Source organism: Syngnathus acus, chromosome 16 (assembly GCF_901709675.1).
Source record: "Syngnathus acus chromosome 16, fSynAcu1.2, whole genome shotgun sequence".
Classification (NCBI taxonomy): domain Eukaryota; kingdom Metazoa; phylum Chordata; class Actinopteri; order Syngnathiformes; family Syngnathidae; genus Syngnathus; species Syngnathus acus.
The window spans coordinates 12,983,818-13,000,317 of record NC_051101.1 but is presented as its reverse complement, the minus strand read 5'-3'; the positions used below and the strand labels follow the sequence as shown (position 1 = coordinate 13,000,317).

Here is a 16,500-nt window from a genome sequence, read left to right as displayed (position 1 = left end):
TTCCTATAACTATTGCATTTTGCATATATACCGTAATTTTCGGACTATAAGTCGCACCGGAGTATAAGTCGCACCAGCCATAAAATGCCCAAAAAAGTGAAAAAAAACCATATATATGTATATAAATCGCTCCTGAGTATAAGTCGCCCCCCCACCCAAACTATGAAAAAAACCGCGACTTATAGTCCGGAAATTACGGTATATATTTTTTGAAAAATATAATTTTGACTAATATTTAAGTAGGTTGTTTATTTTCCCTCTATATTTGAAAATAAAGCGCACCAGTGAGTGTATTTGTACATATGTAAGTCGTCTCATGTGATGGCAAACAGTCAAGACCTCTCCAAATCAAATAATTAAATAAGGTCGGTGTGAACGAGAAAAGAAACCGATACCCTCTCGACTATCCACGACAATATAGTCATTTTATCAGCTATTTTTTGCCCATTCCACATAGACAGCATAATCAGTCAAGCAATTACGTCCTGCTTATTAATTTTTTAAACTAAATGAGTTTGTCCTGATGAAACCTTCCTGCATTGTCGTCAGAACAATTGGCAAACCTCGGCGGTGCATCACAGGCGAATGCCGCCGCCACAAAACCAACCAAAAAATGCTTTTGCTTGGTCTGACGAGCGTACGGCGACTATGCGGTTTGACCTGTCTGGTAACATCAACAACAGGAAGCAAAAGAAGCCTCCAGGGCACACCCATCACGCCGTTAGGTGCGACATCGTTGTGAAGTGGCGGAACAATGACGGGGGGGAAAGTGCTGTACGGGATTGTTTCTGTTTTGGAACTTTCTCTTGGCACCGCTGCTGCTGTTAGGCAACAATCTAGCCGTGCCAAGACAATTGAACCAACCTGAAGCATTGGAACAATTATGAGGTGGAGGAAAACATTCAAACTCATGATAGTTGAATTTGAATCAGGTGGCAAGATGAAGATCATTTTATTAAGAAATAAATTGGTGGTTGAAATGTACATGCGCAAGACATTCAAGTCACAACAAAACAACCTGGCACACAATTTGACAACTGCAGCAGCTTTTTGGCACACAACCAACGCAAGGGGGTCAAAAAAAGCGTTTGTTGTCGAGATGAACTTTAAAACAAGCAGCCGCCAGCTGCTTGGACACCGGCCCGAGTGACCGCTTTCTGTTAGCTTTGCTAGCCTAGCGTACAGCGGAACTGCAAGGATGGCTACTAGTTATGAACTCTTGGGATTGAATGATTTGGATTTGATTTATTTCCATTAAGAAAGCCGGTTTCAACTGAATTGAGTTTTTAATATCACTCATAATATGGCAAACGCGGCGGCTCGGTGGTGCACTGGGTAGCACGTCCGCCTCGCAGTTAGGAGGGTGTGGGTTCGATTCCACCTCCGGCCCTCCCTGTGCGGAGTTTGCATGTTCTCCCCGGGCCCGCGTGGGGTTTCTCCGGGCACTCCGGTTTCCTCCCACATCCCAAAAACATGCTTGGTAGGCCGATTGAAGACTCCAAATTGTCCCTAGGTGTGAGTGCGAATGGTTGTTTGTCTCTGTGTGCCCTGCGATTGGCTGGCAACCGGTTCAGGGTGTCCCCCGCCGACTGCCCGATGACGGCTGGGATAGGCTCCAGCACGCCCGCGACCCCCGTGGGGACTAAGCGGTTCGGAAAATGGATGGATAATATGGCAAACGCAGCTTTTACAGCTCTGAGGATACGCTAACAACTGTAGCATAACTCACTGAGGCTACGCTAGCATAACTCACACAAGGTGAATGAATCAATACGACTTCACAATGCAGGTTGGCATGGTGGCCAAAAAGCCAAGACCGTGTATATTCACGTTGACTTTTTAAAAGGTATATACAATGGCGTCTTGACAGGTGGCGGCGAGCCCACCAATCACGACGCTAGACACATTAATAGCCTCGCGAGTCAAGAGGGGAAACCAACAGGTGTGGCGTTATGAGGCTCACTGCAGCACGAGCTAGCAGGGCCGTAAATCTATCTTGAGACACATAACCCCCTCCGACCCCCCTCAATGACATCCCCCACCAACTAGCCCAATTTGAAGTCAGCTCGGCAACTGACGACAGCCGCTCCACGCTATCGTTTTAATGGTCACGTTTCAAAGTGTCCCCAGTTGCTAGGCTAAAAACCAAATTTCAGTGATCCAGTTGAACTTTTTGTGTATATAAAATCAGATTTCTACTTGGATTAAAATGTCATTAATCAAGACAAAATAAAATAAAATGAAAAAGCAGATTTCACATGTAAAAAGGCAAGTCCAAGACTGCGGACTTCAGTGTGACTCAAGTCAAGTCATGTGACTTGAGTCCTCCACCTCTGCTATCTATGTTGTAAAATTCCACTCAATCAAAGAGCAAAAAAAATCAAACAAACCAACAACTGGATCTGAACCGAAACATTTTAGTTCCCTCCATAGCTTCAAATTAATAATAATACTAAATAATAATCAAGATTAAATTTGAGTAAGATTATGCAATTTGAGATTTTATTCCAGATTATGAGGAAGGAACGGAGCTACTCAATTAAATTCAACACAGATCAGGTCCTAGAGAATATTAATCAATCCCTCTTACCGTGAGGGGAAAAACCCAACAGGGACTCTGGATTGAAGCCAGACGGTAGTCCAGAACCAGGCCCAAGATGGCAGCTAGCGTCCCGGTTGCAAAAGAAAGGAAGGTCGACGGAGCACAGGCGTGTTCGCTCCGCCAGCGAACGTCCGAGTGACAACTGTTGGTGGAACGCCCCGTGCCCCCCCCGGCTCCGAACACCCACAAACAACCCTGCTCGCTGAACACCCGGCAACACAACCCCTCCCTCCCTCCCGCCTCCTCTCACGTCGCTTGTGCATGCCTTCAGCAACTGCCACCGATTCATCAGTTGAACACTGACAGATTTCTTTTCAGTCATACAATGTTGGCTTTTGATATTTTTCACACCGAATAGACTGTTTAATCAATTTGTGAAACCCATTCTATCATTTTGCGGTCGTAAGCCTTTTTGAAATGAAATTCCTGGAATTTCCCCAAACTAAAATTTGAACCAATGAGTCAACATTTTCATCTCAAACTTTTACATTTTTACCGATTTCCAGAGGACGCTAGGACACATCCGCCTTTGCCTTTTTATCCATCAAAGCAGATGTTTGCGTGGTCTTCTGAGTCTAGTTGAAGACAAGTTTTTAAGTGACAAAAACGTCATCTTGAAAACATCAATTGACTCAATTGCAGGTCGAGTCAATCACTTTGAAGCGTTTCAAGTTTACATGTTCGACATCAAACCAGATGTTGAAACCATCTCAGGAGTTGAATCTATCATGTCGCACAAAATTTCACGTTGGGATGTTTTTGCCATCAAAGCGTCTGTTTTGAGCCAAAACGATTTCATTTGAAGACACTTTTTTTTTTTATTAAATACGTTTTCCCCATTAAACTGTTGAATCCATTTCAAGAGTCGAGTTTATGGCTCTGCTGTGTTTTTCAAATCAAACTAATGCTACAATCCATTATTTGAGTCTAGAAACTCATTTTGTATTTAAAATGATACGAATTTGTAGCCTTTCTTTCTCGTTGTGGGTGTGAACAGTCAGCGAGCCAGACCGATTTTCCCCATGGCGACTTTTTCGGAGTACTCAGATACGATGGGCCCGTGCCTCTGACCACCACTTGGATTATCTGAACCGCACAGTCCACACAAAGACAGCTGGACAAGTGCACGTATACACACACACACACACACACAACACACATGCTCAGCTGTCAGAGAGTTGTACAAACACATTGCTAATGTCTCGTGCCTCTTGGCCAAACGACACTGAAGTGGTGGTGGTGGGTGGATCCGTCCAAATATGGATTATATTGATACAGACATTGGTATCGACATGGATGGCCGGGTGATAAGAGATTAAAAACACTAGACAATGCTATCGCCTCTAATTGCAGATTGTTGTTTTAGTCAAGCACGGTTGTATTTACTTTTTTTTTTTTTGGGCTCCTGGCGACCCGTCGTGATTTGTCCTTATTAGTTATTGCTTCCAGACGCGACTGCCTCCTGGAATGTGGCCCACGGGGGCCAGTGGCACAGACGAGAGCGCTGCACCCCTTTCGGACATTTGCAGCGTTGTGTGGAAAGTCAATGACGCGAGTGTTCCGCCCGCCGCCGGCCCCCCGTTTCCCACACCCTCCCGGCCCCGGCGGAGACTTCAAGGTCAAGAAAGGTCACCAGGCTGAGAGTTCTTCCTTGGGAAGCCCGGTCGTTGTCGCTCACAAGGACTCGCTCGCTCCTTTTACAGTCTTTAAGCCGGGCCTTTTATTTTGAAGGACATCTAGATTCTTCCGGCTAAATTTGGTGACCCGTCCATTTCGTCTTAATGCCAATGTCATGAAGCTATATCGGACATACATATATGTATAGAGGTGCAATGATGAATTGATCAATCGACAACTGATCGCTTAGTAAATTAATCGTAAAGATTTGTAGTTACCGATTAATCGGTTTGATACTTATTTTAATTTAAAATTGGCAGCAGTAACGATTTTATTCTCCGTCATTGTCTGATTGGCTGATTATGTTTGTGTTGACTCAAAACAAAACATGATTTGACCTATTTTCCAATATGTTCAAAACATCAGAATGTTTTCTGCACCATCACTTTGAAATATCCGAATATAAGGATGGAAATCAAAACATTTATCCGATTAATCGAAAAAATATTCAATAGGTAACAATTTCAGGATTGTGTGGCCCAAGTAGAAGTCCATGTATGATCTACAAATTTTTTCTTTCTCTCTCCCCATCCTTCCAACACACGATGTTGGCCGTCAGCCCGAAAGGAGGATCTGTGATCCTTCCTCCGCTCACTCGCCGAGCCAAGCGAGGACCTGCCAGGTTGGGTGGGGGAGGCAGCGACACATTCTTGTCCAAGAAGAAGAAGGAGAAATAGAGGAAGAAGCAGCGAGCCAGCCGGCCTGCAGGCGCGTGGATTTAAGTAAAAAGCCGAGCTTGGCTTCTTGTGCCTGCCAAACGCCGTCCGCCGTGTTTGTTTGTTTGTTTGTGTCGCTTTACAAAAGAAAAAAGGAGTCACGCTCGTTTGCCACCGATACGCGTGAAAATGAACACGACGCGCTCGCGAGGCTTTGACGCCGTTATGCAAATGAGCCTTCTTTTTCCTTCCCTGGGGAGGATTGGAGAAATTAGAAGAAGAAGAAAAAAATGACAAAGCTCTCCTCTGCTCTGACCTACATTGTGCGGCAATTGTACACATTCGCTCGCACACGTTTGACAAATCCTGCAGTGTAATAAAGCGGAACATGCCGCAGACACAAAAAGTTCTTGAAAGCTGCTCAGACGTTCTGATCGGCAACCTTTCACAGCCTCAAAGTGACACTGCTCCTTTTAAAACAGGCAGATTTGGAGTCTGAGAGTAGCAAAGCGTGCCACGCAATTGTTCATCGTTTGCTTTATCGACGATTGAGTTTTTACAGTCGACAGGAAAGTCTGGATGGAACCACGTGGTGCCGCAACTTGTTGCCTGGCACAAAGTTGCAGACGGGTAGCAAAATAACAGAGGCAGAGAAGGTCCCCAACTAAGCAGGTGAAGTCCGTTTTTTAATATTTGGGGTATTTTTCATGTATGGATTATTTTAAATGATGTGTATTATTTTTATGTCTAGATCATTTTGAAAAGTGTCTAATACTGTGCCCAATATTTTGGCTTTTAAGTTTCTAATATTTGTGTATTTTCTGTCCAGCATTTATGCAGATTTGACAATGTGTGTTTTTGTTATTTATTTATTTATTTATTTATTGCATCATACATGTACATTGTTCTTTATACTTTTGATTTTTTTGGGCGTATTTTCAATATTTTTTTTGTATATTTGTCAGTGTTTTCAAATTAGTTTTACGTAAGAACGTTGTATTTTTTTATATCTTTATGGTTTTTTTCACCCCCAATAATTGTGTATTATTTCTTTTGCCATGGTTATAAGCATGCAAATGTAAATAAATATATGTTTTGTGCACTCTCATGAGTAAATCCCGGTCACACAGTATTTCTAGCAAATACGAGGCGACACTCTCTGTCTCGACTAGGCGTCCCCATCCGCCCCCCCCCACACACATCCTCCCTGAAGCTGTCACAGCCAAAGGTGAAAGTTCAAGAGCGTCACGACGAGCCCTAACAGACGTTCCACGTCTGCTCGGCTCAGCTGCCCACTAAAAAACCTACAAACGTCCTCAGCTGCTGCTGTTTCATTCGATGGTGAAATTAATAAAAGGAAGAATCTGCAAAGAGACCAGACTTTGCCGCCATATCCTCATTAACACGCCACCCCGTGCGGCCGCGTTATAGTTTAATCTGTCGAGCAAATTAAAGTCATAAATCACCCGACAGCTGCGACGACTCCCATGACGAGACCGACCGACCGACCGGGAGGGAGGGAGGGAGGCAGCAGACGTTTTGCTTACGTGCGGTAAAATAAGAGCAGACTCACCCCGCCAAAACAAAACGCTTTGCTCGGAGGAGCAACTTTAGAGCTCCTGGAATCTGACGTCACGTTCGGGTCTAGCTCATATTCAAAATGGCCGACGCCACACTCAGATATTCTTGTTCTAAATTTCAATCTAAAAGTTTCATATTTTGAATGATAATAATTTGAATGAAGTTTTACAAATGAACTGGGACTGCCATAACCCCAAAAGGAGACAAGATGCTGTATGTGCAAGCGGCAACTGACCACCCAATCGCCTCACGCAACCCCCCACTGACACACACACACACACACACACACACACATGCACACACAGGCACTTCTCCTCAGAAACAGCTGACGCTTTAACAGGCTTACAACAGCTGACAGGCTACAGGTGGGTCAGAGGGGACCCTTCATAAGTCCTCTGTCCCCCATTTGGAGAGCTCACCATATGTACACACACATACACAAATTTACACACACCTGTTGTGACTCCAGAGGAATTGCCATATCGACCACGTCCTCTCCGAGCATGAAAACAAGCCTTTATGACCCTCCGGCATGTGTCGGAGAGGGCCTGTGTGTGGCGACAGATGCTAGCTAGCGGTGAGCCCAGCTAAAAGCTCTAAGCTTCTTTGGTTCAGGCAAGGAGGAGGTGGCGGCGGCATTATGATCAGAAGAAGAACAAGCAGTCATGTTAATCCGTCAGTGAATGGAAATAATGTGTAGCTCGATACAAAATAGTTTGTGGAGGATGCACAAACGGTACTTGGATGATGCTAACGTAATGATCGCTCTGGTTTAACGTCAATGAAGCAGGTGGGAAATAAAGTCCTTAATGAGCACAGCGATTAATTACAGTTAATGGAACTAGGCAGCTTTTTTTTTTTTAAACCAAAACATTCTTCCGAAACACAGCTACCAGAACATACGGTGAGAAAAGGGCCACACAAAATAAAACAGTAAAATGATTTTTAAAATTTTGAAAAAAATGGAAAAGAAATCTGCTGGTGTTGAACAGAGTTCACTCCAATTACAAGGTGAGAACATCCTCTCCAAATATAAAGAGATAAAAATTGACTACAGTTTCAAAACAGGAAGTCAAGTGCATAAAATGATACGATGTGATTATCCCCAATTACACAACGATACAATTTACGATGCAATAGTTTTACTCCAAGGAAAATGCTTACAAAGGCAATATTTTTTTTCTAACCACTCTTTGATTATTTAATTAGTTTCAACGAAAACTCAACAAATCCTGAAGGCATAAACACTTTTCATGGCTCTCAATATGTCAAGAAAATATTCAGTTATTGACGAGTGTTGTTTCAAAGGTTCATTTTAATTAAAACATTACAATGCGTTTGACTATTTGACAAAATAATTGTCTTGCTGTTCATAATGTTTTGCTTTTCATTTCACTTTTGCTTCATGCAAGTTATTGCAAATTAAAACGGTGGTGAGCGGAAACATTTAAGTGTCAGGAGCGAGATGCTGACATTTCTGCTTATAAACTTTTTGTCAGAAGAAAAAAAAAAAAAAAAGGGAAATGCGGCGGGATATTTAGGACAAGCTTAGACTTGAAAGCAAAACATTTCTAGGTGTTGTTCTTTTGACAAAGTGAGAAAAAGAACACATCTGCGCATGATATATTCCTGCCGTGTATGCAAAAACAGCCACGTTTTGACTTGATAAAAACCGCCAAACGACTTTGTCCTCCATCGCTAAAGTGCTGCTGTTTCGCTGCGTGAGGCAAAAACTTCATTTCATATTTCATATTCATGAGCGTGGCGTGCAACATCGCTGTGAGCCGGGCTAACGGCGAGTGGTCGCGTCGAGTGTGAGAAGTCACTGACATCTTGTCACCATGGCGACAAGCATGAGCGACACAATCAGCACCAGGAGATACACTTGAACTCAAGTGGTGTGTAGATTAGCCTAAAAGATTAAAGGGAAGTCAACCCAAATATTTTCTTCACAATAATATGTTGGATGTGCCGCCGCTAGTCCAAACACAGCATTCTGATTAATATTGTGTTTGTGGAATTTGAATGTAGCATCAAAAATCTATTTGTGTTTATCCATCTCAGGGGGCGGCCATTTTGTCGCTTGAAAATGACATCACAGTTGCCCAGGTCCCAACCAATCATGGCTCACCAGTTTTCTGAAGCTGAGCCGTGATTGGTTGTGACCTGAGCAACTATGATGTCATAGCCAAGTGGCAAAATGGCCGCCTCCTGAGATGGATAAAAAAAAAAAAGTGAATTTTGCCGGTTTAATTCATATTCCACAAAGGAAACATCAATCAGAACTGGCACATATTATTCCAAAGACAAATTTTGAATTGACGTTTTTCTAAGATATGCAATAAAAAAAAATGCATTAAAATTGATCTAATAGAGGACGCACACGCGCACAAAGCGAAGATCGTCATTTGATGGCTCCGTATCCTCCTGGAGGAAGCGGGAGGACTCTGGAGTTGCAGCTATAATGTGATAAGCAGTTCAATAACATAAACAAGTGCCAGAATCCTCCGGAGACTGTGTGCGCTGTGTGTATGCGTGTGTGTGAGTGGGCGGATGTGTGTGTCTTTTGCTTGTGTGCGAGTGTGTGGGCTGGAGAGGCCTGGGCGAGAGGTGAGGACGAGTCAGCCATTGAACAGCATCAAATAAAACGTTATCTAATGCCTGCCATGCTGACACCAAACAAGTGCGCTTTCTCTCTAGAACTCGTTGGCTCTCCAAATCGACTGCAAGTGAGCGTCACCTCGCTTTGCTGTGTGAAGAAGAAAGAAAAAAGAAATCTTCACACGTTCAGAGCAAATATCGAAACACTTCCAGGACCTTTTGCTTGTTTGTGTTTACGCTCAATGTGTTAAAGAATTTGTACCCCAATGTTTTTTTTCAACCAGGGACCGGTTCATGACTTTTTGCTTATGTACCGTTTTTTCCCATGTATAATGCGCAAAATTTAACTAATTTATTGTCCTAAAATCTGGCGTGCGCATTATACATGGGTAAAAAATTTTTTTTTTTTTATCCGGATATCATACGGAGGCCACCATTACAGATGCGCTTTCTTCTCTGCTGTTCACTTCAAACACGTTCCATACGAACACAATGCTCTCGTATCAGACGCTTGCTCGATCACCTGCTCGTTTGCTGTCACAATGTACCCTACACAAATCCGAAACATTTCTTCGCTATCGAGTTTGCTAGCGCATGCGCAGTGATACTGACCGGCAGAATAACATCCGGTTGTTCCCAAAGATGATCTTTTTTCTGAAATAATTTTACGTTTACGGACTTAAGTAGGAGTCAAAATTTGGGTGCGTATTATACATGGGTACAGGCTTTTTCCCAGCATCAACATGCCATTTTTAGGGTGCGTATTATACATGGGGGCGCATTATACATGGAAAAAAACAGTACTTTTGCCAATTAATGTAATCTATCAATTGATATGAAATAAAATCCAAATGCTTCCACTCATTTTGGCAACTCAAATGAAGACTCAAAAAAAAAAAACAGGAAGTAGCAAGAGCACAGAATAAAAATATCGAATCTGTAAAATGTCATACGTCTGTTTCATAAAGGCGTCTTGGAGTACACTCATCTCCCAGCCTCCGTGTTGTGTAATCAAAGCGCCTTTTGCTCCAAAGCAGAATACGAGCTGTGAGTCGTCTTTGCCAGAAATGCTTTTTGTTGGAGTCGCTGCCAACGCTTTTTGACAGCAGAGCTCGTCGCGGCTCGGGAAGACGGAACTAAAGACGTGGAGGTTGCTCGCTACGCCACCGGCAGTTCTGTTCAGTCTGGTCGAGTCGGTATTCACATTTGTTTTTTTTTTTTTTGCTCGCTTGAACCACTTTTTGGTTGGACCGCGCTTGCTCCTTTGGTATTGCAGGCGTCACATGACCTCCTTCTGGTTTCACCTTCTGTTGTTGGCTCAGTCCAGAAGTCTCACTGCCAAAGCCCACATCCAAATGGATGGCCCCCTGGAGTTTGGGGATTTTTTTTATTTTTATTCCACCCATAAAGAGAGTTTGACTTAAATTAAGTATCCGAAGCAGACATATAAAAACAAAAAGTCTGAAAGCACGCAGGAAGTCTACTATTTCAGAGTGGTCAGGTTAGCATTAAGCTAACAAATATTGACCAACCAAACTTCTTTAAACTTTGCTTTCTTTAAAAATTCAGCTCCTGAAGCAAGTTTCACCGAGCAACAAGAGAACTGGTAGGCACATAAAAAAAGTAGTTTTAAAAAAAAAAGCCATGCTAGAAAAACAAAGTCGGCCATTTTGGATTGAAACGGCGATGGTCAAGATGGCCGATTCCAGGTGTCCATTAAAGGTTAACTTGTTCTGAAGATTTTGTCTTGATTGGTGGATAGAGACCGTAAAGGTTTCCGCAATTTATTTTCTTTCAAACAATTAACAAGCTATTTATTTTTGATGCTATCACGAATCCCCACAACTGTCAAAAACAACAATCCGAGTTTTGCTTGTGACAAAACGGAGAACGCTGACCCAAGTGAAGCTTTCTACTTCTACAATCAAATAGCGTGAAGTTTGCGACTTTGACTCAACTGTCACTTTCGACACGAGCACAAAATCCAAACTAAAACTCTCATTGTCCGATTTCTTCTCCTCCACTTCAATCTTCTGCCAAAAGCTCCCGGCGAGTGTAATTGAGAAGTATCTTAATGCAATTTCAAATAAAAGACGGCATGGCTGAAGGTTGCCAGAAGCCGAACTAAACGGATTCAAATGGAATCTAAGTGGATTTTGACACCGTGACCCAGTCAAGGTCAAGCCGGCATCAGAGTTTTTTTTTTTGGTGTGTGTGTGGCGCAGAAACTCCGAGCGCCGCCGTTTCCCCGCCACTTGAGGATAATCCCGCAAATTGCGCTCCAAATTGCCTTTAACCTACATGAGAGTCCGCAGCTTGCGGAATGACGCGGGACCACCGGATCAGTTTGCCGAGAAAAACTCAAAAAGCGTCAGCAGGCAGCGATCTCCCCGGATATTAAATGTAATGAGACGGCCAGATTCTGTCAAATGCCGTAATCCCCGATGAAAACAAATGGAGTCTTCATTCAGCGTTTTTCATTTGCTCATCTGCGGCAACCAAAGCCAGGTCGGTCATTTCCATCCTGGCACGGAAGCGGCGTATTTAGAGCAATTCCGTCCGAGGCGGAGCGGATAAATTTAGCGCTTTGTACTGATTATTTTTAGCCAAAATCGACAACTGAGCAGGGATTACCGCTTTTTCTTTTTTTTCTTCTCCTTTTAATTTCCATGAATGTTTATGCAACATGGCGTGGACAGATGACAGCCAAGATCAGGAATGACTCCACAATGAGATCATCACAGTGTAAACGATCCCAGTCCAGCACTGCTGACCTTTAGGAACGGGGAGTGAAGGCCAGCCGGCTGTCCACTTGGGGAGATCCAGTGTCCGTTATTGTTCTACTCGGTCCAAGAAATGAAGCGTTTAATCTTGGACGCAACGCCAAAGTCACCATGCGGCACTAATTTGAACCAAAAATGAAGGCTCAACCAATAAAAGCCCAATTCCAGCAAATATTTTTTGCCACGTGGTTGGAAAGCAGTTGGACGGAATATCTAGGACAAATTTGTCCTGGAAATTGATAGTTCAACCCTAAAATGTGCCCTGCGAACAAAAACAGTGCCTTGCCAGCATGGAAATTTTTTTTTGTGGGTCTACTTATGATAGACACATCAACCAAATTTCATGTTGTTTTGTTAAACTGATTATGGGGACTGAACTTTAAAAAAAAAATAATAATAATAGATGAAGCTTAAGTTGTTCAGTGTCTCTTTTTTTGTGGGTCTACTGAAGATAAACATGCCTGCCAAATTTCATGTGAAGTGAAGCTGCTCCAAAACGGCTAAGAACACTTTTTCATACAAGCAAGATTGTGTAGATGAGCTGAGCTAGTAATAAAGATGGACTTGTGTGTGTTTTAAAATCTAAAAGTACAAAAAAAAAAAAAAATCAATTAATGTCGCTGACATTTGTTTGCGAACGCCGCTTTCTGTGAAGTGCGTTGCGGTGAAACCAAGCCTAATTGCATCACGTTGCAGCACTGAAAAACCAAACAGCCACAAGGAGTTTTTAATGATCTCAAATCATTGAGAAGAAAAAAAACCCCCCAAAAAAAAAAACAGTAGGGAACATGAGAACAATACCACAGGCTGTCTGGCAATTCCCAGAATGAGCATTGATTAAATCAACTTATTAACGTTCTCGGGGGATATGCAAGAAAAAACAAAACAAAAAATACAACGCACTTAGAAAACTAAGCTCAGATCACTTCAGTATTAATTGCTACAAATGTTTTGGATGTACAGAATGCAGCTAATTGATTGTGTAGTGTGGCGCATACAAATAGGGACAAAAGTATTGGGACACTACCAATCCCACGAACCATTTGTGCAGGGAGCCCATTCCTTCCTGCCTTAATACTCGAGCATGGAAACGGCCAAAAATGGGGCAAGGATCGTGGGTGTGTTGGCCTACCCTGGAGAGTGAGCGGGCACACGGACAACACATGTTCACCTGGCAGGACGTTTCCTCTGCCGCAAGAGAGGTAAAAGGTAAGCAGCCAAAGAAACGTGACAGCGGGCGGATGGGCGAGAGGCCAACCTGACAGCTTTCTACAACAGCAGCACATTAGCATCGCTACATGATAGCTTCTTATACACAACTAAGGGTTAGCTGCGTTGACATACTGGACTGCTATGTACACTAGCGTTCAAAAGTTTGGGGTCACAAAATTGTTTGGGTGACCCCAAACTTTTGAACGCTAGTGTAAATATTATTATAATAAAATATTATGAATTAAATATTATAAATTATATCTTATATTTGTATAAGATTATATATAATCTATGAATATAAGTATACATATATATTATAAGATTTTTTACACAGAAGATTATATATATAATCTATAAATAATTATCTAAATAAATATATACACTACCGTTCAAAAGTTTGGGGTCACCCAAACAATTTTGTGACCCCAAACTTTTGAACGGTAGTGTAGTGTTTAGAATATTCCCTCAGAATCAAACTCGGGCCCGATCGCTAACGATTTATTTGAAAAACGATTCAGACATCGATTAAATCGGCCGACATCGATTAAATCGGCTGACGATTTTTTTTTTTTTTTTAAATACTTTTTTTGATAATGATTCTCCATAGAACTATATGGTGTTTAGAATATTCCCTCAGAATCAAACTAGGGCCCGATCACACGATTTTTTTTAAAAAAACGATTCCGACGTCGATTAAATCGGCTGACTATTTTTTTTTTTTTTAAAGACTCTTTTTGATAATGATTCTCCATAGAGCTCTACAACGTTTGATTCCGATTCAGACCTGGCTGGAAACAGTGGTAGCATTTGCAGCAAAAAAAAAAAAGTAGGCTAAACAAGCGTTCTCTATGTGATCTGTCACTGCTTCACTGCAGGAGAGGAAAACGTTGCAATGGATCCAGAGGGAACGGAAGGTTCACGTGCGGCAAAGCGAGCGGTCGCTGCAACGCGGCCTGCGGCGCACAACGGTGCTCTGTGTCGCGTCTGAAGTGCACGCCAGCGGAGTCATGTTGGAGCAGTTGGGCAAAAGGAGAGAGAGAGAGAGAGAAAGAGAAGGGGAATATTCTTCCCTAAATGAGCAGCGCCGAAGAGGAGGACAAGTAAAGACTTAAATGCAATAAATGCTCAAATTGACCCCCCCCTCTCAAAAAAAAAAAAGTGCCAACTTTAAGAGAGTGATTGCACCTCCAGGAGGGGGAGCTGATTCCTCCCTGCTGTGTTTTGACTGCAGATAACACACGCTTACAACACAAATGGAAGTTTGTAGCCAGCGATGCGATGTGCAGCCCACCTGCAGTCACGGCTCTCGGGAAACACAAAAGCACATTAGTGGCACTAAGCTCATAAAGTATCTGCCGCTTAAGCCCCCTTTCGCCCGACAAGTCCACCTACAATGTGTAGATTGCATACTTTGAAGTGGATGCCAACACGCAGGCCATGAAAGAACCTTTCAGGGTAAAGCATACAATCACATTTAAATTGTTTATTTGCAGGTTGAAATGTAAAATGTTATATGATTGTGTATTCTATTTTTAGAATATTTTCTTTAATAATTTATTTAATATTGTGATTTTTTTTTATTCTTTTATATATAGCATTGAATATTTTGTATTTGTCCATTCATTTGATTTTATCTTGTTCTTATCTTGCTATTAACTGCTGCATCTCCTCAGTGCTGCCCCTCACGTTGTGGCACAATGCGGTACTACACAAAACACTCCAAATTTGGACTTGCTTGTCTTCCATAAAAAAAAAAAAAGCTTTAAAAAAAATCTGTGCTATATTAAGTGTGACAGCGGGGAAACTGCATCAAATAAATCCAAGACGCTGACGAGAAAGTGAGGACTAGTGTCAGCGGCAACCGGCGGCAAAATGGTTTGCGGGTCTGAGGAGGAAATGAGAAGTTTGATGACACTCTCCTCCCAGGAGAAAGGCAATTACGCGCTGTAATGAGAGCGCAATGGGCAGAAATGGACTCGGCGCAAAAGCCGTTTTATTCCGGCGGATTGCGCCACAAACCGTCTTCCCGCGGCCAAACTGTGATTTACTTCCACGCGCGCTGTAAATCTGCTGTTCAACACACTGAGTAAATAGACGCTGTCGTAAAGACGTCAACAAGCGCCGTGGAAGGAATCAGCCTCCTCTGCTACTGTAAACAATAACATGGAAGCTCTCACAATCAGCACCGTGATGAGCTAACTCGCAGAAAGAATCCAGAGAAATAGTCCAGTTTGGGGTTCATTTATGGTTCTTGACAATTTTTCTCAGTGGTAAAGTTAAACACTAATAGACAAAGTGTTGTTAAGACTCCAAAAGAAGTTATGTAATTGATTATATATTTTGGTCATTAATAGGCCGGGTAATCGGAAATCAGAAAATTTCTGAATCAAAATGTTCAACTCTGACGAACCCGAGTCTCAATCACAGAACCCCATTCCAGGGTCAAAATGTCAATTTGTTGTCCGTTCCAGGGTTAAACCTTCATGAAAGAGGAGAGGGTCAAACTGTCGCCATCATGTGGCCTTCGTTTACACCAACTGTCTAGTCCAGGGTAAAATCACAGAACCTTCATTGATTGCCAGAGCTCAAACTAGAAATGTCAAAATGTTCTCTTCCTGCTCGTTCCAGTCACGACCACAGAACCACTATTTACCAAACCTCCATTGAACTGTCTGTTCCAGAGTAAAATCTTAACTAAATGTCTTCTGTTGAATAAAACGCCACACAGCCTCAATTATATGTAAGTGCAAAGCAAATAAGTGAACCACATCACCCACCACCAGTCCAGAAAGCAACTGCCTGACTCAACTTTATATGGGACGCGGTTTGGCTCGGAATTGAAGCCAAAGAAAAAGCCAAATCACGCCTTTAATAATTGTTTCATCCATAAAGTTTCATGCATGTATTCCATAAAATGCGACTGCATCAAAGCCAGCTGCTCGAGGCAGATGTCCCCCCCCCCCCCTTCCATTCTCGACAAAGTGTGTGATTGGCCCCGCAACAAAACATCACTTTTGAAAAATGTAAACACGACTAATATGCATGGAATCCTGCATTTGAAACGGAGTGACGTGAACTAAAACAAGAAGAAAACTACCTTCCGTTTTCCAGCTTTCCACGCACATTCCAAAGCAGCGGACGCACACGCATGCTCACCCCGAAAAAGATGACACGAACCCGGCCAAGAGAAGCAGTCACCTACCGGGCCAAAAGAGCATCCGCATCTGCCGGAGGAGGCGCGCGTGGTCAGGGGGCGTCTAACGCCGGCTCAAAGCGTCCCAAATCGCGGCCGCCGACTGTTCTGCGTGCCGCTGAGCGCGTCCCGGGTTGCGAATGATCGAATTACCTCCGACTTGACGTGCGGTGTAACTATTTAGCGACAGTGCAA

General features: G+C 42.8%; 1 protein-coding gene across 10 annotated transcripts in view; it reads right to left on the bottom strand.

Moving 5' to 3' along the window:
- mef2d (myocyte enhancer factor 2d) overlaps positions 1–16,500 on the bottom strand; it is a 38,781-nt gene extending 22,281 nt beyond the window's left edge. For 3 of the 10 annotated variants that reach the window (XM_037274810.1, XM_037274812.1, XM_037274818.1), the window contains exon 1: positions 16,315–16,498. The gene's annotated coding sequence lies outside the window, so the exon portion shown is untranslated. Of the gene's footprint in view, positions 1–2,590; positions 2,763–16,314 lie in introns of those variants that run through there. The other 7 variants (XM_037274813.1, XM_037274815.1, XM_037274814.1 and 4 more) reach the window with 5 other exon arrangements.